Here is a 26,917-nt window from a genome sequence, read left to right as displayed (position 1 = left end):
AGACGAGCACTAGTTAAATGCTGCGTCTTCGTCTGATTTAAAAGGGCATCAACCGCATGGGGTACTAGCACCAACAGCTTATGTGACAAATCTATCCCTTCACTCTGACTTATTGACACAGCTGTTGCTGCAACTGATCGGAAGCATCCAGGCAACGCACGAGCAACAGAATCAAGTACTGCTGAAAAATATGCACAGGGATGCTGTTTGTCACCGTGTGTCTGCACTAAAACTGACAATGCGCATCCATCTTTCTCATGTACATAGAGTGTAAAAGGCTTCGTATAATCTGGAGTACCTAACACTAGTGCTGAACAAAGAGCTTGTCGTAACTGTCGGAAAGCAGTCTCACATTCATCTGTCCATGGGAGGGGCATTGGAGTATCTTTAGTCAAAAGTGCTAGCAAGGGTTTAACAATGTGTGAAAAACCTAATATCCACTGCCTAAAAAAGAAGTAAGACCAATGAATGCACGGACATCTTTCTGAGTAGAGGGTACTGGTGTGTCAAAAATTGCTTGAATGCGATCTGATGTACGTGCACGGCCCTCCTTAGACAGAAGATGACCTAAGTAGGTTACCTTCGGTCTACAATATTGCAATTTCTTTCGTGACACTTTGTCTTATGTTATGTTATGTTAAAATGGCTTTTATAGAGCGCACGGCTACTCAAAAAGAGTGTCCCGGCGCTTTTATTTAAGGTAGGCTGCAGTATACTAACATAACACATTAAAAGAGAAAATGTCACAGACCGAAAGAAAACAATAAGCAAAACAAGACCTACTGGGTGAACAACCAGGTTTTGAGATCCTTTCTAAAAGCTAGTAGGCTGGTGATGTGATGATGTGAAGCAAGAAAAGAAAGCAAGGACAAAGTACATTTTTCACACTGTTCAGGGGTATCGGCTGCCAAAAAGATGTCATCGACGGTAAACAGTCATAATATCAAAAAAAAATATCGACTGGACGTAATATCAAGTTTTTAATATAGAATGAACAGAATATCGAATTGCCAAAATATAGTGGAGAAGAATATCGAAAATCAGGTAAGAAATATCGATTTACATAATATAGAAGTAAGTAATATCGACAGTCATAATATAGTTGTTAAAAATATCAAATTTTGTTATAGTGTTTTAAGTATTAGTATATGTGCTAAAAGTATGTATTCATTTTGGAATGTATGTTTGAATATTTTTAAAGTAATGAATTTTATGTTATTTAATTTTTGTGTAATTTAATTCCGTAGCGGGTTGTGGGTTTATAGGGGATTAGGGTGGGAAGTAATTTAATTATAGTACATTAAGTAATAATTTTTAGGAATTATTAATTATTTGTAATTTAATTTTGCGGTTTACTTCTGTAACGGGTTGTGGGTTTATAGGGGAATAGGGTGGGAAGTAATTTAATTGTTATTAAGTAATTATTAATTGGCATTGGAAATTAATTGCTTGTTGATTAGTTATTAATTGGTAAATAATTTGTATTAATTGGTAATTAATTTGTATTAATTGTTTAATTGATAATTATGTTAATTGTATTAATTTATTATTTGTAGCGGGTTGTGGGTTTATAGGGGAATATGGTGGGAAGTAATTTAATTGTAAATAATTAATTATTGAAATAATTTTTGTATATTCATAATTAATTCATTATTAATTAATTATTATTGGTATTATTTGCATTTATTAATTTTTGGTACTGAAAATTAATTGGTTGTTAATTAATTATTAATAGGTAATTAATTTACAAAAAATGTATTGGTATTTATAATTATTTAATTATTAAATATTGTGTGATTGGTAATTAATTTTAATACTTTTTTGGGGGTATTAATAATTATTGTATTTTTAATAAAATATTACATTATTATTTTCCCTACTATTGCACTCACTGGAGTGGGAATAGTAATTTTTACCCCTGTGCTATCCAACGCTTTCCCTACTATTGCACTCACTGGAGTGGGAATCATAATGTTTACCCCTACGCTATCCAACGCTTTCCCTACTGTTGCACTCACTGGAGTGGGAATAGTAACTTTTACCCTCCCGCTATCCAACGCTTTCCCTACTGTTGCACTCTCTGGAGTGGGAATAGTAATTTTACCCCTACGCTATCCAACGCTATCCCTACTGTTGCACTCTTTGGAGTGGGAATAGTAATTTTTACCCCTACGCCATCTGACGTTTTCCCTACTGTTGCACTCACTGGAGTGGGAATAGTAAATTTTGCCCTCCCGCTATCCAACGCTTTCCCTACTGTTGAACTCTCTGGAGTGGGAATAGTAATTTTTACCCCTATGCTATCCAACGCTTTCCCTACTGTTGCACTCTCTGGAGTGGGAATAGTAATTTTTACCCCTACGCTATCCAACGCTTTCCCTACTGTTGCACTCTCTGGAGTGGGAATAGTAATTTTTAGCCCTACTCTATCTAATGCTTTCCCTACTGTTGCACTCTTTGGAGTGGGAATAGTAATTATTTCCCCTACGCTATCCAATGCTTTCCCTATTATTGCACTCTCTGGAGTGGGAATAGTAATTTTTACTCTCCCGCTATCCAACGCTTTCCCTACTGTTGCACTCTCTGGAGTGGAAATAGTAATTTTTACCCTCCCGCTATCCAATGCTTTCCCTACTATTGCACTTACTGGAGGGGTAATAGTAAATTTTACCCGGCCGCTATCCTAATATTGAATATTTGTACATAATATTACGTTAATATATGTGTATTAAATTCATTTTTGTTTTACTTACATTAATTATTTATTAATTTTAAAGTTATTTAAGTATTTTTAAGCATGTTTTAGTTAACTATATTTTCATTAATTTTACATTACTTTTAAGACATTTAAAAAAATCGATATTTTGACCAACTATATTTTTTACAGCGTTATTTTGGATTCTATATTTTTGTACTTTCTGTTTGTAGATAGGGATTCAATATTTTGGCATTCTATATTTTTTCCTCGATATTTTGGCAGGTCGATATTCTTCTTCTCGATATTTTGTCAGTGATCCGTCATCGACATATCTCTGCTGATGCTAATACTGTATTTAGACACTTATTTGCCCATGTCTTCTTCCATTAAATTTTAGCTATACATATATTACAAATATTTTTTTTTCATAAAGACACATATGTCATCAGCAGAGGATTGTGGTCGCGTGAGTTATAGTTGCCTGCACTAACTATAACGGGGGAATTTCATTGGTTTTTTACGAGTGAAATGTACAGCTAACTATAACTTGTGTGAAACCTATGGTTTTTTCAGTGAATTTGCAAGGTTTTTTAAATGCTAATTCCTAACTATATCGTGTGTGAAACCTATGGTTTTTTCAGTGAATTTGTACGGTTTTTTAAATGCTAAGTTACTTCACGCCATTCGTGGCGTGCGCGCCGAGTTAACGCAGTTCGTTCCGTGCGCGCACGGTGCGCTTCGCGCACCGTGCGCGCACAGTGAGCACGCGGTGCGCTTCGCGCACCGCGCGCCCACTTTACGCAGTTAGTGCCGTGCACGCACGGTGGTCACACGGTGCGCTGCGCGCACCGCGTGCCCACGTTATGCGGGATGGGCCATGTACGCGCGATGCGCTTCGCGCACCGTGCGCACATGGGGGACATATTATGCGCTTCGTTGTGAAAAGGTATTCATTTGTACTATTTCGTGTAGATATAAGCCATGGACAAATGGTGCCCTTCGGGCACCATTTGCACACGGGGTTTGGAGAGTGTGGATAGTTTTTTTTTTTTTATAATTTTAACCGTACGCGTACGGTAAGCGTAATCGGTGATTTTTCGAAAAAAAATAATATTGTTTTTTTGGCCTTGGGGGTTGTTTGGGGACACCTATATCGATGCTGGGTGGTTAAGAACTGAATATACTGCCCCTTTAGATGGTTTTTGTCTTTGTTTTTGCTGCCCCCCTCAGAGTGCGAGAGAGAAAATGGCGGCCGCCACTTCCTGGTTTCGACCGATTCGAATGTTTACTTAGATCGAACAGCCAATCAGAATCGCGCTCGTGCACGTCACCATACGCGTACGGTAAGCGCACCGTAAGCGCACCGTAAGCTGGCTCAGATATATATATTGATTTAAAGGCTATTTTCTCAGAATCTACTGAACAGATTTACACCAAACCTAAAAAAGGCACTTCCTTGACCTGTAGACTACCTCTCTGCCAAATTTCAAGGAACTCTGTTCAGCCGTTCGGGCTGTAGCTATGTCTAAAGGTCCTATGGAAAAATGCATGGGAAAAACGCGTTTTGGGACCCCCCTTTTATCTCAGCCCCCGCATGACGAATCCCCCCGAGACTTTCAGGGTAGGAGCGGAGCGCAGCGCCCCACCTATTTTGATAATTTCGCGAGGATTCGTCGACCGGCGCCAAAGTTATTCAAAATAGAATGTTGCGGTTTTCCTATGGAAACAGGGTCCTAACTATAACTACCTACTGGCGACCGCCAGTAGGTAATATATATATATATATATATATATATATATATATATATATATATATCCACAAACAGAGAAGCTCCTTCCGGATCTGCTGGGACCCTTGAGAGGTGGCGCACACGCCAGCGGAGCACGCCAGCAAAGATAATATCCACACAAAAAGAAATGTAGTCTGTGCGCTCTCAGTAATAAACAGGTAAATCACGAGGTAAATATCCAAGCGTTTAATTCACACTACGCGTTTCGGCGACAAGCCTTGATCACGTGTGACAATGTGTTACAAAACAGTCCTTGATAAAGCATTGAAATTACGAGGTCAACACAATGAAGAATGCTGAACCCCAAAATGCTGGAGGAATGGTCGGAACACTCAGCTGCAAGCTCTAAAGGCATGATGGGCATATTGATCAAGTATGCTTGGCAGGACAGGGAAGAGCTCCTGAAACAGATCAAAACCCTCAGTGCAGACTTGCAACAGATGGTGGACAATGATGCCTTAAAGAAAATCCTAGACTCCATGAAGGAACGTCTCACTAAGTACGAGGAAGAGATTAAGGCTAGAAAACAAAGGAAGATGAACAGAGATTACTCAGATTATGAGAAGGGAAGGATCCTAACGTTTAGTAAGAAATATGACCATCTGTACACCACGCAGGAAACTCTCAGGCAAACCATTCCCACTACAAGTAACACCCTGGTAACTGACACCCCCACTGTAAGTGATGTCGAATCGGATGTATCTGAAGGCAACACATCGGGCGAGGACTGCAACATCAGACAGGTCAATTTTTTAGAGGAGTTTCGGGTCCTGCAGAGGGACCGACAAACAACACGGGACAATCAACAACCGAGAACCCGGGGACGAGGAAGAGGACGAGGCAGGGGAAGCGCCGCAACAGAAAAAAGAGATTACAACAACGTTGGGAACACAGACAAAGGAAGGGGAGCCATGGGAAACAGAAAAACACGCTCCAACAAAAATTACTAATGGATATGAACATGGTAAATTTAACTGTAGTAAATCTATCCAAAAGGCCCTTATCCGACATAGAAAAGAGAACCCTATGTTTGGGTCTTTCCTTTTGTCCGTCCTCCCCTTTTAACTACACTGAAACACGGATTGATTTGTTTAAGTATGTGAGGAAACTGAAACTCAAAAAGTGGTTTAAACTGAAAGGACAAGAACATGTACCTGGGAGGGATATTGCCAATAACGATGTCATGGGTAATCTTATGATCAATGATATTGACAATCTTCTGGTTTTGGCTGATTTAGCGCATGACAATACATCGAATGATAGTGAGATCCACACCACTCAAATCTTGAGGGATATGGATCTCAGCCAAGGGGCAGCAGCGTGCACTGATTTCAGAATTAAATCTACTTTTGTGCCCCCTCTTCCCCACGACAACATTGACACTTTCCAGGACTGTATTGCTAAATCTTTAGTTGATCTTAGATTCAGCAAAAAATACTCGGGCAGCCGCACCAACAACTTATCCTACACTCAAAGACAGGCACTCAAAACTCTAGCCAGTGACACCACTCTAGTCATACGCCCGGCAGATAAGGGGGGCAATGTGGTTATCCTAGACAGAGATTACTACATCAGTGAAGCCTTAAGACAACTCCAAGACACTAACTTCTACATAACTATATCTTGGGACATCTATAATTTGAGTATCACAGAGATCTGGGACAAACTCACTGATTGGAAAGACAAGGGCCTCTTAGTATGGGAAGAATTCTGCTATCTCAAAAGGGACCACCCGAAACTTCCCATATTGTACTTACTGCCGAAACTTCACAAAGATAAAGTCAGACCTCCTGGTCGCCCCATTGTCTCTTCCATAGGGAGTGTAAGTGAACACATCTCGAAGTATGTGGACCATTTCTTAAGGGAATTTGTCATATCCCTTCCTAGCTACCTGAGGGATACTAAGGATTTTCTTGGTAAAATTGAGGAATTGACCTGGGAGCCCACCTACCTCTTTATTGTGCTGGATGTCCAGTCCCTGTACACAATAATCAATCACCAACAGGGGATGGAAGCCTGTGAGTACTTTTTGATGCAAAGACCGATCAGATACAGGGAACATAGCCGTATGATAATGGAAATGATCGATTTTTGTCTCAAAAACAACATTTTTTCCTTCAATGGCGCCCTCTACAGGCAGGTGAACGGTACTGCCATGGGTTCCTGCTTTGCTCCCAGCTTCGCCAATCTAATCATGGGCTACTGGGAGCAAGAAATAACAGCTAGCAGGACCCTGGAAACCGATCTCCTAAAAGTTGTCATGTGGCGTCGCTACATTGACGACTTGTTCATCGTCTGGAACGGTACCAGAGGTGAAGCTGAGGAATTTATCATGAAACTGAATACCAACAGGTACAACATTGTTCTGTCTGGTAGTATCAATGACATCAAAACTGACTTTCTAGATGTAGGACTGGAAGTAATACAGAACAAGATATGCACCACTCTTTTTCGGAAAGCGACAGCGGGCAACAGCATCCTACATGCCCTCAGCAGCCACCCTGATACTCTCAAATGGAGTATACCTTACGGGGAGCTGCTGAGGGCAAAGAGAAATTGCAACAATACTGATGCCTACTTATCTGAGAGGGATAACATTGTCAGCCGTTTCCAAGCCAGAGGCTATCCTAACTGGGTGCTCAAGAAAGCGAAAGAACGCGCAGAAGGGATTAATAGGGCGGATACCCTCAAAGACAGAGTAGAGAGAACTACTGAAGATACTGCTGATGCGGTCCGTGTGATTCTCACATACAATTCTGATGCGCATAGAATCCAACGCATCTTCGCCAAACATTGGGATATCCTGAAGTCAGATGGGGTGGTTGGCAATCTGGTTCCTGACAGGCCCAGCATAACCTACAGGAGGGATAGGAACATAAGGGACATAGTAGTCAGAAATGATATCACTGAACGCACCACCAACACTGGCCATGGCCTCATGGGATTTTTCCCATGTGGCCACTGTAAAGCCTGTAGAAACAGCACATTCAAAGACAATCTGACATATGGTGGGGTGTCCAAGAGAATCACACAATTTCTCACATGTAGCACCTGTTTCGTGATTTATGCCATTGAGTGTACGTGCGGACTCTGGTATATAGGGAGTACCACATGTCCTGCCAAAAAGAGGGTGATGGAGCATCTGAGGGCTATTACTAACAATGACCCCAAATACCCCGTTGCCCGTCACTTTTTCGTAAAACATGGTTCCAACATCAACGACATGAGCTATTTTATTTTGGAACATATACCTAGGAATCCCAGAGGTAGGGACAGAACTCTTAACCTCAGACAACGTGAATCTAGGTATATTATTGATTTTCAAACAAAGAGTCCAGGTGGATTGAACATGGACGAAGAAATGTCAATCCACCTAAAACAATGAATAACCATGTAACTGTAATTGCAGTATCTTTATCCTCATTGGCTTAGCTGCTGCGTTACTCTTCCAGCATATAGTGTTCTTATGCTCACCTATTTACAGCAATTTTCAGCTGTTTTGCCTTTCTGCATTTTAAACAGTCTCCTATTCCATGTGTATGTTATGCTATATAACTTTTTAATGTGTTACTTTATGAGCTATGTTATTCGTTGCACTGACATGTTCATTCTTTTTGTATTGTTTACAGGAGAGAAGGAAGGAGCCCTTCACTTTGACTCACCGGCACGGGCATCCTACCCTTTTCCTCCATGATTTCACCCTTCACTAGCTCATCACTTCAATCTTCTCCACAGACGGTTCCTTGGTAGAGCATATGAGCACGTTCTTTGGTTCAAGATAAGTCCTATTGACCTAGTCATCACCTGCACATTTAATGTTTGAGAGCAGTACTATTTTAGTATTATGCTGACCGTTCTCGTTATTTAGCCCGAGACACAAGCATAACCTGATGGTTGCCTGGGCATTTGCCCGGAGAATATTATTCACTTGACCCATTTTTTAGCTCACGCATTTTTCGTGTTATTAGTGTGGGGCATCATTGCTATGGCAACTACTTTTCACTTTGTCTGCTACCTTTATAATTCTTTGGTTCAGCAGAGTAGCGTAAGGGACGTCACGCACTTCAGGAGGCGGTCCATATTGCATCATTTATTACAAATTATAATTTTGATTTTCGGATTTACTCTGAGCATGCAATGTTTACGTTTGTATTAATGCGATTTACTGCTTTTACCATTCTAAGATGGCCGCTACCTATGCTTGAACGTAGTCCCTTCTTCATTGTGTTGACCTCGTAATTTCAATGCTTTATCAAGGACTGTTTTGTCTGCTACCTTTATAATTCTTTGGTTCAGCAGAGTAGCGTAAGGGACGTCACGCACTTCAGGAGGCGGTCCATATTGCATCATTTATTATAAATTATAATTTTGATTTTCGGATTTACTCTGAGCATGCAATGTTTACGTTTGGATTAATGCGATTTACTGCTTTTACCATTCAAAGATGGCCGCTACCTATGCTTGAACGTAGTCCCTTCTTCATTGTGTTGACCTCGTAATTTCAATGCTTTATCAAGGACTGTTTTGTAACACATTGTCACACGTGATCAAGGCTTGTCGCCGAAACGCGTAGTGTGAATTAAACGCTTGGATATTTACCTCGTGATTTACCTGTTTATTACTGAGAGCGCACAGATTAAATTTCTTTTTGTGTGGATATATATATATATATATATTCCCAGAAAAAAACATAGGTTTCAGGGGTGTTATAGTGAGCTGCCTATTTCACTCATACAAAACCATAGAAATTCCTCCGTTATAGTTAGTCCTGCTAACTATAACTCACGCGCCCGCAATGCACTGCTGATGATGTCACATATTGCATCATTCATGACATGGTCAGTGACATCACTGATGACATCACTGATGACATCTCAAATGACATCACTGATGACAACACTGATGACATCATCCACTGAATGTGGTTAAGTTTGAAATGTAAATATGTATTATATATATACCAATCTGTATTGAAGATTGAGTGGATATATAACTGAGCTGTCTGACTGTCTTTTTAAGTGAGTAATTAAAAGTGTCTCACTTAATACATGGATTAGTAACTAAACTATATGAATGTGTGCAGCACTGTCTCTGTTGTTGTATAACATGCTGCATCAGTTGGTCACTAACTACATGAGTGTGTATTAGTTATTGATTAGTTGGGTGAGTATTTGTATGGGACACTGAGTTTGTGTGTGGTTGGATGGGGTGTGTGTAACTCTATGCATAGATGTGTGAATGGCTGATTGACTAGGTGTATGGGTTTAAGAGTACATGTGGAAATAGTTGCTTGGGTGACTGAGTGTATTTATTTGTGTGTTGGTGAGCGAATATATGTTTTAGTTGTACATCTTCAACAAAGTAAAAAAATAAAAGGCATTTTATGTGAGCGATGGTGTATATAAATAAGTATGTGTAAGAGTCAGTGATTGTGAGAGTAACTATATGAATGAGTGTATAAATGTAATGGTGCTTTTTTAACATATTAACGATGAGTTACTATGTGTTTGAATAAATGAGGTGTTGTTGGATAATTGTGTAAGTGAGTAAATTTAAGTGCGATACATTTTTTTCATGAGTGAGTAGGATGACTGCATAACCGACTAAGATGACTGCTGATGTGTCAATGTCTATATATGTGTATAAGTGCATTTGATAGTGTTCTATTAATTAAGACTGCATGTATAGATGATTCTGTTGTTGAATGGGTAGTTGTGTGTGTAGACTTAGGAATAAGTGAGTGGGTATGTAGTAACTGGTATTGGTGTGTCAATGGTTTCAAATATGGTACTCTGTATTTTACAGTGAGTGATGAAAGGTTATACTAGTGTATGATGAGGTGTATCAGATTGTCAAGTGGATGATGTCATCAGTGATGTCGTTTGAGATGTCATCAGTGATAACACCCCTGAAACCTATGGTTTTTTCTGTGAATTTCTAAGGTTTTTTAAATGCTAATTTCTTACTATAACGTCTCTGAAACCTGTGATTTTTTTCAGTGAATTTCAAAGGTTTTTTAAATGCTAACTTTTAAGTGTGATAGTAGTTATATCTATTTTTTTGTACTGATGTTCTACAGTTTTTTAACTGTTTATTTATAAATATATTGTATTCATTAAATAACATTATATATTTTTCGGAAAATTGCACAAATTGTTTTTTTTATATTAAAACTGAAATATTGAATAATTTTTTTGTTTTCATTTGTTATTTTAATATATTTATATTATTTTCTTTAAAAAACAAATTCCAAATTTTTTCGGGGCCGCGCACTCAAAGTGTACACATCACGGTGGGTGCGCGTATTCTAGCCGCCATTTTAGAAAAGTCATGAAGGATCCGCGTATGGTGTGCGACGGCTGCGTGTTTTTCAGTTACATCATATACATTTATATCACGTGAAATGCGCGATTGGTATGCGACCAGTCTGCGACTCGTGCTCCCGCGCATTTGTGACACATGCGCATTACGGTACGAGATGTTTGTGCGGTTGCGGGTCCCGCGTGACATCATATACGTAGGTGTCTTTAATATACATATTAAGGCAAGAGATTATGTAAGATATTCATCAAAATAATATATTTGTACTTATAATAAACTTATATTATTTTTAAATATATTTTCGCGAAGTCAGGTGCATGCATCGTGAGTGCAGAAAACCAGGTCAGCAGAGCTGCTGTAGAGCCAGAGAACCAGGTCAGCAGAGCGGCTCTAGAGCCTAAGAACTAGGCCAGCAGAGCTGCTCTAGAGCCAGAGAACCAGGTCAGCAGAGCTGCTGTAGAGCCAGAGATACCAGGTCAGCAAAGCTGCTTTAGAGGGAGAGAACCAGGTCAGCAGAGCTGCTTTAGAGCCAGAGAACTAGGCCAGCAGAGCTGCTTTAGAGCCAGAGAACCAGGTTAGCAGAGCTGGTTTAGACTAGAGCCAGATAACCAGGTCAGCAGAGCTACTCTAGAGCCAGAGAACCAAATCAGCAGATGCTGCTTTAGAGCCATAGAACCAGGTCAGCAGAGCTGCTTTAGAGCCCGAGAACCAGGTCAGTAGAGATGCTCTAAAGCCTAAGAACTAGGTCAACAGAGCTGCTGTAGAGCCAGAGAACCAGATCTGCAGAGCTGCTGCAGAGCCAGAGAAACCAGGTCAGTAGAGCTGCTATAGAGGGAGAGAACCAGGTCAGCAGAGCTGCTCTAGAGCCAGAGAACCATGCCAGCAGAACTGCTTCAGAGCCATAGAACTGAGTCAGCAGAGCTGCTTTAGAGCCAGAGAACCAGGTCAGCAGAGCTGCTGTAGAGCCAGAGAACTAGATCAGCAGAGCTGCTCTGTAGCATAAGAAATAGGTCAGCAGAGCTGCTCTAGAGCCAGAGAACCAGGTCAGCAGACCTGCTGTGGAGCCAGACAAACCAGGTCAGCAGAGCAGCTTTAGAGAGAGAGAACCAGGTCAGCTGAGCTGCTTTAGAGCCAGAGAACCAGGTCAGCAGAGCTGCTCTAGCTGACACTGACTGACTGACACTGACTGACTGACAATGACTGATTGACACTGACTGACACAGATTGACTGACACTTACACTGACTGGCACTGATTGACTGACACTGACTGACTGACACTGACTGACTGACTGACACTGACAGACACTGATTGACACTGACTGACACTGATTGACTGACACTGACTGACTGACACTGTTTGACTGACACTGACTGACACTGATTGACTGACACTGACTGACTGACTGACACTGACTGACTACTCTCTACTACTCTACTACTGATCCTCTACTACTCTCTACTGCTCTCTCTCTACTACTCACTCTCTGCTACTCACTCTCTACTACTCTCTACTACTCACTCTCTACTACTCAACTACTCTCTACTACTCACTCTCTACTACTCACTCTCAACTACTCACTCTCTACTACTCTACTACTCGCTCTCTACTACTCACTCGCTACTACTCTCTACTACTCACTCTCTACTACTCTCTACTACTCACGCTCTACTACTCTCTACTACTCACTGTCTACTACTACTCTCTCTACTACTCACTCTCTACTACTCTCTACTATTCACTCTCTACTGCTCACTCTACTACTTTCTACTACTCTCTACCACTCACTCTCTACTACTCTACTACTCACTCTCTACTACTCTCTACTACTCACTCGCTACTACTCTCTACTACTCACTCTCTACTACACTCTCTAATACTCTCTCTCTCTACTACTCTCTACTACTACTCTCTACTATTCACTCTACTACTCTCTGCTGCTCTCTACCACTCACTCTCTACTACTCTACTATTCTCTCTCTACTACTCACTCTCTACTACTCTCTCTCTACTACTCTCTACTACTCACTCTCTACTACTCACTCTACTACTCTCTTCTACTCACTCTCTACTATTCACTCTCTACTACTCACTCTCTACTACCCACTCCCTACTACTCTCTACTACTAACTCTCTCCTACTCTCTACTACTCTCTCTGCTACTCACTCTCTACTACTCACTCTCTACTACTCTACTACTCTCTACTACTCGCTCTACTACTCACTCTCTACTCTTCTCTACTACTCACTCTACTACTCTCTCCCACTCTCTACCACTCACTCTCTATTACTCTACTACTCACTCTCTACTACTCTCTCTCTACTACTCACTCTCTACTACTCACTCTACTACTCTCTACTACTCACTCTCTACTACTCTCTACTACTCACTCTCTACTACTCACTCTGTACTACTCACTCTCCCCTACTCTCTACTGCTTACTCTCCACTACTCATTCTCTACTACTCGCTCTCAACTACTCTCTACTACTCACTCTACTACTCACTCTCTACTACTCTACTACTCTCTCTACTTCTCACTCTCTACTACTCTCTCTACTACTCACTCTCTACTACTCTCTACTACTCACTCTCTACTACACACTCTCTACTACTTGCTCTCTGCTACTCGCTCTCTACTACTCTCTAGTACTCACTCTACTACTCACTCTCTACTACTCCACTACTCTCTACTACTCACTCTCTTCTACTCACTCTCTACTACTCTACTACTCTCTACTACTCTCTCTCTACTACTCACTCTCTACTACACTCTCTAATACTCTCTCTCTCTACTACTCTCTACTACTACTCTCTACTATTCACTCTACTACTCTCTGCTGCTCTCTACCACTCACTCTCTACTACTCTACTATTCTCTCTCTACTACTCACTCTCTACTACTCTCTCTCTACTACTCTCTACTACTCACTCTCTACTACTCACTCTACTACTCTCTTCTACTCACTCTCTACTATTCACTCTCTACTACTCACTCTCTACTACTCACTCTCTACTACTCACTCTCAACTACTCACTCTCTACTACTCGCTCTCTACTACTCTCTACTACTCACTCTCTACTACTCTCTACTACTCTCTCTGCTACTCACTCTCTACTACTCACTCTCTACTACTCTACTACTCTCTACTACTCGCTCTACTACTCACTCTCTACTATTCTCTACTACTCACTCTACTACTCTCTCCTACTCTCTACCACTCACTCTCTACTACTCTACTACTCACTCTCTACTACTCTCTCTCTACTACTCACGCTCTACTACTCACTCTACTACTCTCTACTACTCACTCTCTACTACTCTCTACTACTCACTCTCTACTACTCACTCTGTACTACTCACTCTCTCCTACTCTCTACTGCTTACTCTCCACTACTCATTCTCTACTACTCGCTCTCAACTACTCTCTTCTACTCACTCTACTACTCACTCTCTACTACTCTACTACTCTCTCTACTTCTCACTCTCTACTACTCTCTCTACTACTCACTCTCTACTACTCTCTACTACTCACTCTCTACTACACACTCTCTACTACTTGCTCTCTGCTACTCGCTCTCTACTACTCTCTAGTACTCACTCTACTACTCACTCTCTATTACTCTCTACTACTCACTCTCTACTACTCCACTACTCTCTACTACTCACTCTTTTCTACTCACTCTCTACTACTCTACTACTCTCTACTACTCTCTCTCTACTACTCACTCTCTACTACACTCTCTAATACTCTCTCTCTCTCTACTACTCTCTACTACTACTCTCTACTATTCACTCTACTACTCTCTGCTGCTCTCTACCACTCACTCTCTACTACTCTAATATTCTCTCTCTACTACTCACTCTCTACTACTCTCTCTCTACTACTCTCTACTACTCACTCTCTACTACTCACTCTTCTACTCTCTTCTACTCACTCTCTACTATTCACTCTCTACTACTCACTCTCTACTTCACTCTCTACTATTCACTCTCTACTACTCACTCTCTACTACTCACTCTCTACTACTCTCTACTATTCACTCTCTACTGCTCACTCTACTACTTTCTACTACTCTCTACCACTCACTCTCTACTACTCTACTACTCACTCTCTACTACTCTCTACTACTCACTCGCTACTACTCTCTACTACTCACTCTCTACTACACTCTCTAATACTCTCTCACTCTACTACTCTCTACTACTCACTCTCTACTACTCTCTACTACTCACTCTCTACTACTCACTCTGTACTACTCACTCTCCCCTACTCTCTACTGCTTACTCTCCACTACTCATTCTCTACTACTCGCTCTCAACTACTCTCTACTACTCACTCTACTACTCACTCTCTACTACTCTACTACTCTCTCTACTTCTCACTCTCTACTACTCTCTCTACTACTCACTCTCTACTACTCTCTACTACTCACTCTCTACTACACACTCTCTACTACTTGCTCTCTGCTACTCGCTCTCTACTACTCTCTAGTACTCACTCTACTACTCACTCTCTACTACTCCACTACTCTCTACTACTCACTCTCTTCTACTCACTCTCTACTACTCTACTACTCTCTACTACTCTCTCTCTACTACTCACTCTCTACTACACTCTCTAATACTCTCTCTCTCTACTACTCTCTACTACTACTCTCTACTATTCACTCTACTACTCTCTGCTGCTCTCTACCACTCACTCTCTACTACTCTACTATTCTCTCTCTACTACTCACTCTCTACTACTCTCTCTCTACTACTCTCTACTACTCACTCTCTACTACTCACTCTACTACTCTCTTCTACTCACTCTCTACTATTCACTCTCTACTACTCACTCTCTACTACTCACTCTCTACTACTCACTCTCCACTACTCACTCTCTACTACTCGCTCTCTACTACTCTCTACTACTCACTCTCTACTACTCTCTACTACTCTCTCTGCTACTCACTCTCTACTACTCACTCTCTACTACTCTACTACTCTCTACTACTCGCTCTACTACTCACTCTCTACTATTCTCTACTACTCACTCTACTACTCTCTCCTACTCTCTACCACTCACTCTCTATTACTCTACTACTCACTCTCTACTACTCTCTCTCTACTACTCACGCTCTACTACTCACTCTACTACTCTCTACTACTCACTCTCTACTACTCTCTACTACTCACTCTCTACTACTCACTCTGTACTACTCACTCTCTCCTACTCTCTACTGCTTACTCTCCACTACTCATTCTCTACTACTCGCTCTCAACTACTCTCTACTACTCACTCTACTACTCACTCTCTACTACTCTACTACTCTCTCTACTTCTCACTCTCTACTACTCTCTCTACTACTCACTCTCTACTACTCTCTACTACTCACTCTCTACTACACACTCTCTACTACTTGCTCTCTGCTACTCGCTCTCTACTACTCTCTAGTACTCACTCTACTACTCACTCTCTATTACTCTCTACTACTCACTCTCTACTACTCCACTACTCTCTACTACTCACTCTTTTCTACTCACTCTCTACTACTCTACTACTCTCTACTACTCTCTCTCTACTACTCACTCTCTACTACACTCTCTAATACTCTCTCTCTCTACTACTCTCTACTACTACTCTCTACTATTCACTCTACTACTCTCTGCTGCTCTCTACCACTCACTCTCTACTACTCTACTATTCTCTCTCTACTACTCACTCTCTACTACTCTCTCTCTACTACTCTCTACTACTCACTCTCTACTACTCACTCTTCTACTCTCTTCTACTCACTCTCTACTATTCACTCTCTACTACTCACTCTCTACTTCACTCTCTACTATTCACTCTCTACTACTCACTCTCTACTACTCACTCTCTACTACTCACTCTCCACTACTCACTCTCTACTACTCGCTCTCTACTACTATCTACTACTCACTCTCTACTACTCTCTACTACTCTCTCTGCTACTCACTCTCTACTACTCACTCTCTACTATTCTCTACTACTCACTCTACTACTCTCTCCTACTCTCTAAAACTCACTCTCTATTACTCTACTACTCACTCTCTACTACTCTCTCTCTACTACTCACTCTCTACTACTCACTCTACTACTCTCTCCTACTCACTCTCTACTACTCTCTGAGGTTCTGTAGCGATCCGAACCCGTGAATTCGGTATCGTAGTACTGACACGATTTCGGTACTAATGAACCGCAAATGATCCATTATATGCACGACAGTGTTTTCGCTACGCAACTAGCATGAATTCACTGAGAAATAGGGCATTCTGTTGTAAAGTCATGGCATCCATTTTAGTTACGGCATCCATTTTGTTTCTTGCCCTCACATAGTCTATGAACGGACGATGACCCCGGCAGAGTCACCTTGTTAAGGACACGTAAGCTCGAGCCCCGAGAAAGGCTGACGCTGCATGACTAGGCAGAATCAAGCTGCCTCCCTTGCCTGAGGCCAGTCCTGCTATACTGGTTCTCGTGTCCGTTGTCATTACTGAAAGGCCGAAGATGGTAGCCATGCCCGTTTATGATCCATAAACACCTCTTATCCTACTTTTCAATCCTTTGCACCTGGCTCTGCTCCTCTCCTTCTGGGCTTTTACAATGGGGAGGTTACGATTTTTATGATGGGGAGGATCGGGCAAAGAATGGAAAACTGTCGAGGGGACCTGATCGAATACCGAAAACCTACGAAAAATTATTGTTTGATGTCTATTTACTGTTTGTTTGGGATACCGGGTTGGGCATGAGAAATATTCGTGTAATGTTGCCTAAAGACATTTTGCGTGTATTTAAAGAACAACCCACTTAATGCAATTTGAACAGTCTCGTAGATTCTGCCTCTGTGTGGTTCCTATGACTTCTGTGTCCCTGCAGTGAATAAATCTTGGTCTCTGACGCCACCATCGAGAAACCCGCGTCTCTGTTTATTTGTGCACCGAGACAGGAAGGAACTCAGGGGTCTTCGGGTGTTGTTTCCCTGACACCTCTGGACTCTTAAAAGTCCAGAACCTCAAATTGGCGCCACGTGGGGCAACGTCATCTGGTACCGGTCCAAAGCCTGAAAAGTTCGAGAAGTTTCGTGTGAAGATTCCGGAGGGAGGTACCCCGCTTCATCGATCCCTGCATGACGTAAAAGTGGCCCGACGATCTCTTCCACGAGGGTTCCCGTTCCCAGACGGCTACAGAGGACCGCTGCCCTGACTGTCGCCCTGTCTTGGACCCGAGGTGCAGACCTTAGTACGGCGAGACGTAGACGGGTTCTCCTTGGTGACGTCTTCCACATTTCAGTTAAGTATTAAGTGGGTTACGCTCAGTTTAGTTGTTCTTTGTTGCTCTGGTTTAATTCGTAGATTATCATTGGTTGCTCTTGTTTAAATAATCTTTGTTTTGGTATTAGTTCATTTGATAGGCCTAAGTTCTCTGCGCATTTTGGTTGGAATTTGTCTTTGTTTGTCATGACTACCAGTAGTAATTGTTTCCTGTCCTGGTTACGTTGCAACGGGGATTCCCGGTTGGAGGATTCGTGTTCAGTTCCTCCGATTGGAACTCCTACATATGAGCTCTATTGTAAACATGGTGTGGGTCCTATTACGTATAATGAAGTATGGGTCCGTTATACCAGGAAAGATGGTGTCCTTAGTTGGCCACCGCATGGTAGCTTCGAAACCGAAATACTAGACAATCTAGAAAAGCCCGGCCGGCAATGTTTGATTCTTTTCGCGTATGGCGCAAAGAAGCCAAACAGAGAGAAATTAGGAAGACGAAGAAAGAACAGAAAGAGAAAGGGTTGACTTTAATGGAGTCTGCTAGGCAGTTGCATGTCAACGAGACTGAGAAAGCAATGGAGATGGCGAATAGAAAATATAATTTGGCAATTGATAAATGTTACCCTGTATTGCCATCTTGTCCTACTAAGCCAATGGAGGATCATGAAAAGGATCCTCTGTTGTCTTACCTGTTGAATTCACCTCCACCGTACGCACAGGGTATTACAGCACCACAGTTACTACCTGTTGTACAGCCAGCTGCTGGTCAGCCCGGGATAGTTGCTCCACTTCCCTTGATTCCAGCTCCTGTCTTTCCCGTGGTTAATGTTCCTTCGGCACCCCCTCTACCTGGGTCGCCTGTTCCGCCTTTGCCTGTCGTTTCGCAAACTGCTTTACCTGCTACTCCCACACTTACTATTTCATCTGCTTCAGCTGCCCTGTCCCCGAACCCTGTGAACATTCTGACTCCGCTTTCCGTTCGTCGGAAAATAACCGACTCTGTAATTAATATCTTAACTCCTCTCTACAGGTCTTTAATTGGGACCCCGTTTCTGACTCTATACAGAGACGTAGCCAGCTTCCTGGTCCTGAGGAGCGAGAAATGTTAGATTCGACAGCTCTTAGGTGGATGTCGAAAGCTGTGAAGTATGATGCACCAAGAGTGTTAGATACCTTTATGCAATGGAATGAACCAACTCAACGTTATGTTTTTGACGTAATGTGTTCTCTTGTGCGTGAAGAATAGGAAGACGATGACATAGATTCCGTCCCCTCTGATCTGATAAATGTTCAGCAGAAATTCGCCGCAGGAATGGTGATAGGTTCAGAAGTAAGAGGAGCGATAGAACTGATCTTAGCTTATAGGGATGATTCCCCTCTTCGAGCGACAAGGGACCCTGATGGTTCACCGATTACTACTGGGAAAAGACGAGGTCAATATCCGATGAGGGAAGTTCCACCGATATAGCGTGATGCAGTTCAAGCTGATGCGGCTCATGGTATCGCAGCTGCCCCGGCACAATTCCAGAGAGTGTGGATACACATCCCTTGGAAGCGGGCCGAAGTATTAGCAGTAAAACAGGCGTTGCCGGACCCGCGTAAAAATCCTGCTGGTTATTACAAAGAGTTAACGCAGACAGTTCAAGCGTGTGTCATGAATTTGGCAGACATTGAAATGCTATTTGGCAATGTAGTGCCACAGCCTATATGGGCCAAAATTCGGCAAGAGAACCACCCAGTCACCTTAGGAGGTGATTGGCCTGCTATTGTAGCAGCAGATGGGCAACAAGTTGGCGGTGCTAAACCGGAACCTCTGATTGCTGCCTTGCCTGGCAGAATAATTAATCTGATGAAAACGCTGATGTCAGCGGTACGAGTTAATTGGGATAAACTATCGGCATGCAAGCAAAAGAAGGACAAAAGCGTCTCTGACTTTTTCACTAGATTTGAAGAGACCTTCGTAGACCACAGTGGGCAAGATATGAGTACTGAGGGAGGCCAGAGGTTGTTTGTCGACAAGTTCGTGTTTAATTTACTACCTGAGCTTAGTAAAAAGTTAAAGGATTCTGAAAGTGCATGGGCAGTGTCGACGACAGCACAGATACTTGCAACTGCTCAGTATTACGAGAATAGAGAAAAAGAAGAGAAGGAAAAGTCAGAAAAGCAAACGAAAGATTTAAAGGCTAAAGTTCTATTGCAACAGGCGTATCCGTCTCGCTCGAATCAGTCAGATTCACAGCAGCGACCCCAGTTTCAGCAACAGCCACAATTCCAGCAAGGGACATCCCAAAGATTTAATTATGTTTTTTCCCGACAACAATTAGCATGGAATCAGTGTGCCTATTGTAAAAAGGAGGGTCATTATAAGAATGAGTGTCCGGTACTGCACGCACAGACTAGTGGTGTCCCAGCTCAGAGAGGTAATGTTGGGTTTATGCAAACTCCTAGAGGTAGAGGACGTGGTATAATGACACCACAGGCTGATCGCCCATCAAATTATTTCGATCACTGAAATGTACAACCTGCGCAACCAGGTAGATCTCCACAGTATCATGTTGAAGATTATTATGATCATAATGAAGAGATTCAGAGAAGCGAGTACTAGGACAGCCACAGGCAAAGAGAGGGAGTAGTATCAGTCCCAGTTGATCAGAGTGGACCTTATGTCGCAGTAGTTACATCAGGCGTGGTCGAACCGTTTCTGTTGGATACTGGTGCGGCGAAAAGTTCAATTATGCATGCGAAACTCCCTGGCGCACCTTTGTCTGGCTTAACGAACACTTGAGTAGGTTTCTCAGGCGCCCCTGTTCACAATCCTGTTTCTAGTCCTTTGCCAATATCTGTTGGGCCATGCGAACTAGAAGCACCCCTTATTCTAACAACCGGTTGTAATGAGAATCTGCTTGGTTTAGATCTGTTGAAACGCCTGCATGCGACACTGTACTGTTCTCCTTCAGGAGTACAGCTCACATTAGGCAAAAGAGTCATCTCTCCAATGTATATGTCGATGGATAAGCTCCCACCGGAGCTGCGTTCTCTCCCTGATACTCTTTGGGCGACTGGTCCTAACGATGTAGGCCTCTTGGAAATTCCACCTTATGTGGTAAGTCTGAAAGCAAATGTTAAATTCCCACGAATCCCACAGTATCAGATTTCGAATGAAGGTGAACGTGCACTCTTGCTGATTGTGAAAGACTTAATACAGAAAGATGTGATAGAGGAAACTAGAGGAAATGTCTGCAATAGTCCTGTTCTGCCGATTTTGAAACGCACTGACCCGTCCAAACCTCCAATCTACAGATTTGTGATTGACCTCAGAGAAGTTAACAAAATAGTGATTCCGCAGTTTCCTGTGGTACCAGATATTACTGCATTATTAACGTTGATTCCTGCCTCCGCTTCATGGTTCACAGTGATCGATTTGAAGAATGCCTTTTTCAGCATTCCGATAGCTGAGGAAAGTAGAGACATTTTTGGTTTCTCCTTAGGAGGTCGCAGTTTCAGATTCAAACGCGCTCCACAAGGTTATTGTGAGAGCCCTTCAATTTACAGCCAAGCATTGAAGAGTCAATTAGATGCTCTTGTACTTCCACCTGGTGTTGCTCTGATACAATACGTAGATGATCTTTTACTGGCTGCTGATGACAAGGAAACTTGCAAAACAGCTACAATTTCTTTATTACGTAATTTGTCAGACTTACATCACAAGGTGTCACCTTCTAAACTGCAATATTGTTGCCAACAAGTGACCTACTTAGGTCATCTTTTGTCAAAGGAGGGAAGAAGGTTGACCCCAGAGAGAATCAAAGCAATTTCGCAGATGACTGTACCAAGCACACAGAGAGAAGTACGTGCGTTTTTGGGTATTACGTCATACTGCAGGCAATGGATCCCAAATTTTTCTCTCATGGCGAAACCATTGGTGGCCCTGACTGGAAAAGGTGTTCTTAGCCCTTTGCCATGGTCTGAGGAATGTCAACAGAGTTTCTCCGACTTACGTGATGCGCTGTGTTCAGCTCCTGTGTTGGGTACTCCTGACTACAGTAAGCCGTTTACTTTATATGTCCATGAAAGAGAAGGTTGTGCGTTGAGTGTATTAACGCAACAATTTGGTGACAAGCAGCGGCCTTGTGCATATTTCTCATCCACATTAGATCCGGTAGCCAGAGCGTTGCCAAGTTGTTTGAGAGCTACAGCAGCAGCTGCAGTATCTATCTGACAGTCTGCTGGACTAGTCATGAACAACATGTTAGTAGTCATGGTTCCACATGCTGTGGATACACTCATGAATCGAATGAAAACTCAGCACCTCACCAGTGCTAGACTATCAGGCTATGAGCTGACACTTTTGGCAAGTCACATTCAGATCAAGCGATGCAACGTCTTGAATCCAGCAACGCTGTTGCCGACTACTCTAGAGTCGAGTGATTCAGAGCCCCATGACTGTTGTTTTAGAACTGAGGAAGAGACAAAAGGTCGGATTGATTTAAAAGACACTCCGTTACTAGATCCAGATGGCACTTTATATGTCGATGGGTCGTGTTTCGAACTACAGAATGGTGATGTGACGGCCGCGTATGCAGTTACGACTTTTAGTACGATTGTTGAGACTGCAAGAGTAAGTCAGAATTCTGCCCAAGCTGCAGAATTAATTGCACTAACAAGAGCGTGTGTTTTAGCTGAGGGAAAGAGAGTGAATGTGTTTACTGATAGCCAATACGCCTTCGGCGTAGCACATAGCTTTGGACGTCTCTGGAAAGAAAGAGGTTTTCTCACGTCCCATGGGACTAAGATCCAACATGGACAGTTAGTCAGTGATCTATTGGAATCCCTGACCCTACCGAATGAAGTTGCGATTGTAAAGTGCAGTGCACATCGAAAGATTACGGATGATGTTGGCCGTGGGAATGCGTTTGCTGAAGGGCCCCTAAAGAAACGGCCAAGAACATGACGAGCCGAATGTACGTTGCAACGTCTGCAAGATGGATTGCTGAATCAGGGATGTGTGAGAATACGATTGAAAGTGTGAAGGCAATCCAGAATGAAGCAACTGAAAATGAGAAGAATGAATGGAAGGAGAAAACGGGTAAAAAGGATTCAAGTGGATGTTGGGTTGATTTGTCTGAGCAGCAGCGTTGGATGTTACCTGACGCGTATGTGCTCGCAGTAGTCACGATGGCGCATGGAGCGGCGCACATCAGTTCGAAAGGGATCTGTAAAATGTTAGCTCCAGTATGGAAGAATGATGGAATTACTAAGTGTGCGGAAAGAGTGGTGAAAAACTGCATGATATGCCTGATGCATAATCCTGGCAAGGGAACCCCAACCCCAACTGGTCATTTTGCTCCCCCTTCTTGTCCCTTTGAAGTGATTCAGTTGGATTTTATCCACATGGACAGGTGTAACAATCTTAAATATGTCCTAGTGGTAGTCTGTGCCTTTTCAAGATGGATTGAGGAATATCCGTTAAAGGATAACACTGCTATGTCCACTGCCAAAATCCTCCTCAAAGAATACTTCCCCAGGTATGGTATGCCACGGATTGTTTGGTCGGACAATGGAAGTGAGTTTGTAGGGAAAGTTATGAAGAGTGTGTGTACGGGTCTGGGTATTACCCAAAAATTCCACAGTGCGAATCACCCACAGTCAGCGGGTTTGGTTGAAGGGTACAATGGCACCCTGACTGTACACTCTCGAGTAGGGCTTAGTCCATATGAGATTGTGTTCGGTCGCCCTGCTAATGTTTGGGGAGTCCCTAGGCCAAAGGAATTCAAACAGATCGAATACCCAATGTTGATAGATTATCTTTATGACCTGACTGCTAAACTAAGCCTTATTCGTCAACAGGTATTCGAATCCTTGCCTAAACTGCCAGAGAGTCCAGGACACACGTTGAAACCAGTCGACCAAGTTGTGGTGCGGAATTTTGAGCGAACTCGGAACCTCCAGCCAAGATTCGTGGGTCCGTTCCAGGTACTCCTAACAACGAGAACTGCTGTACGCCTAGCTGGAAGGAAGAATTGGGTGCACGCTAGCCATACGAAGCGTGTCCCTCTCCCACTCCCCTATGACAACTGGGTTAGACAGGAATTTGGTGTATCCGAGACAGAACCTGTTCCTAGGCACATCCCTTTCAGTGATGCAGAGTACATAACGGGCCACCCACGAACTGAAACACAGAACTTTGACACCTCAGCAGGAACCGCTCTTTTGAATCCTGGACCGAGTATTGTACAAAGTGAACATTTGTCACCTGAGGAGTCGAACATTTCCGCACCTATAGACCAGCTATTTCAAGATCAGACAAGACCCGGAAAGTACAGATATAATCTACGTTCTCATGTTGTGAACTAATGACATTGCATAATTACCTTTCTGTTTGAAAACTGTTTTGATCTTATTGCATTCCATTCAGTCAGGAAGTTTGCTCTAAATTTTTATCTTTTTGTTTCTCTCACCTTGCCGTCTGGGTTACCGTAGGGTCGTAACGTGTGCCTTGTTTTAATTTGCAGGGAACCATACACAAGGTTGGTTTCTTCTGTTTATTTTGGGAACCCCCAGGGTAAACAGAGGCAAGTTTTTAACAGGTACAAACCATCCGTTGCGAACGGTTGTAGAAGATGGAGCTTCCTGAACTGCGACGGGTTAATGTCATAAATGTGCACAAGACAAAACTATGTGACATATTATATAGCAAATGTTTTCTAATGCAATGTACTCTGACACTTCTAATTGTTTGGATAACTTTGGTAGGCGGAATTATTTTTGGTATTTAGTTGATCTTTACACCTGTTACATCTACAGTATCTCCCCATGTTCCTGTTTCTCCGACAGTTGTTTCTATTCATTCTCTCCATCCTTTTCCTGCCCACGAGCAAGCTCGACGCTCTGAGTTTATAAATAACACTTTCATTCAGCTCTTACATCAACATCAACTAGTGGTTAACACAACAAACTGCTGGGTGTGTGGTTTGATACCACATACCATGGACAAGGGCATCCCTTATCTAGTTCTGCCCTTTAGTTATAATGGATCATTCTGGGCATTTCAGACCATGTTCGCTTATGCCCTAGAGACCTATCCTCCACGACCTCCGCGTTCCACTAGGTATAACTCTGCTAATAGAGCCTTGGTAAAAGGAATCACTGACATGGTTAGAGATGTCAATAACACTCCGTTCATTCCCAAGGATGAATTGCGAGTTTACATGGGTTGGAATGTTACGGAATATGGCATTACTCTGGGTGAGAACAAACGTAAAAGCTCGACTCCGATCTGGGTTGTACCCCACCAAGGTCAGGTCTGTTTGCAAGGAAATGGGAGGAATCCGAAAGCTCGACTAGGGAAAAGTGACTGTATCGAAACATATGTTTTCCCGTCACAGTCTTCCCCTGCATTCTTAGCTGCTAAGGGTACCTATTTTGTTTGCCAAGACAGAGCATACACATGGCTGCCTGCTGACTTCTCAGGCTCATGTTATATCGCTCAACTATTACCTCCGACATACACTGCTGCACCGGACTATCACAAAACTAGAGTTGTGAGAGGTGTTTTCAGTAAAGAAGATACTGCTGGCCAAGAGGCAGGAGACTTCTTCAAAGGTTTCCTTCCATTCTGGGGGCCTATGGCCAACAGTAGAAACTTACGTCAACTAACACGGGTAGTTGAATCCACTATCACCGAAACTGCGGGTGCCCTTAGTAACCTGACAGCTGAGCTTCAAGCGGATCGCCTCATGACGTTACAGAACCGTATGGTCCTTGATGTGTTATTTGCAGATCGAGGTGGAGTATGTAAGATGATCCAATCGAGCTGTTGTGTTTTTATCCCAGATAATGCGCCAACGGTATATAAGGCCATCTCTAAGTTACACAAAATCTCTGACTCTATTCATATAGAGGAAGGTGACTGGTCATTAATGGGATGGTTCTGGAGCCTGTTATCTGCGTGGGGATGGAGGGTTCTGATAGTCACTGGTGTTGCGTTGGTATTTTTATTTTCGTGCTGTCTCATTGTTCTGTGTGGTCCTGCCTTATGTAATCTCTGCATTTCAACATGCGTAAGAAGACCACCTGTTTTTAGAGATACCCCACGGGATAGAGTAATGCTTCAACAACTTATCAGCGACCTGATGAACATAGAAATGGACTCTGACATAGAGTAAGTTATTGCCTATGTAAGGGAAAAAGGACGGTCTGAGGTTCTGTAGCGATCCGAACCCGTGAATTCGGTATCGTAGTACTGACACGATTTCGGTACCAATGAACCACAAATGATCCATTATATGCACGACAGTGTTTTGGCTACGCAACTATCATGAATTCACTGAGAAATAGGGCATTCTGTTGTAAAGTCATGGCATCCATTTTAGTTACGGCATCCATTTTGTTTCTTGCCCTCACATAGTCAATGAACAGACGATGACCCCGGCAGAGTCACCTTGTTAAGGACACGTAAGCTCGAGCCCCGAGAAAGGCTGACGCTGCATGACTAGGCAGAATAAAGCTGCCTCCCTTGCCTGAGGCCAGTCCTGCTATACTGGTTCTCGTGTCCGTTGTCCTTACTGAAAGGCCGAAGACGGTAGCCATGCCCGTTTATGATCCATAAACACCTCTTATCCTACTTTTCAATCCTTTGCACCTGGCTCTGCTCCTCTCCTTCTGGGCTTTTACAATGGGGAGGTTACGATTTTTATGATGGGGAGGATCGGGCAAAGAATGGAAAACTGTCGAGGGGACCTGATCGAATACCGAAAACCTACGACAAATTATTGTTTGATGTCTATTTACTGTTTGTTTGGGATACCGGGTTGGGCATGAGAAATATTCG

The 26,917-nt window shown here is 42.6% G+C and overlaps 1 long non-coding RNA gene across 1 annotated transcript in view; it reads left to right on the top strand.

The window, feature by feature from the left end:
• Nucleotides 1-9,085, top strand: part of LOC146829327 (uncharacterized) — a 134,676-nt gene extending 125,591 nt beyond the window's left edge. Inside the window, exon 6 of the long non-coding RNA XR_014961956.1 lies at nt 8,118-9,085. This is a non-coding gene — a long non-coding RNA (uncharacterized LOC146829327). The remainder of the gene's footprint in view (nt 1-8,117) is intronic.
• Nucleotides 9,086-26,917: the final 17,832 nt, after the last annotated feature.

This window comes from Triturus cristatus, chromosome 5_2 (assembly GCF_964204655.1).
Source record: "Triturus cristatus chromosome 5_2, aTriCri1.1, whole genome shotgun sequence".
Classification (NCBI taxonomy): Eukaryota; Metazoa; Chordata; class Amphibia; order Caudata; family Salamandridae; genus Triturus; species Triturus cristatus.
This window is presented reverse-complemented; position numbering and strand designations above follow the sequence as displayed.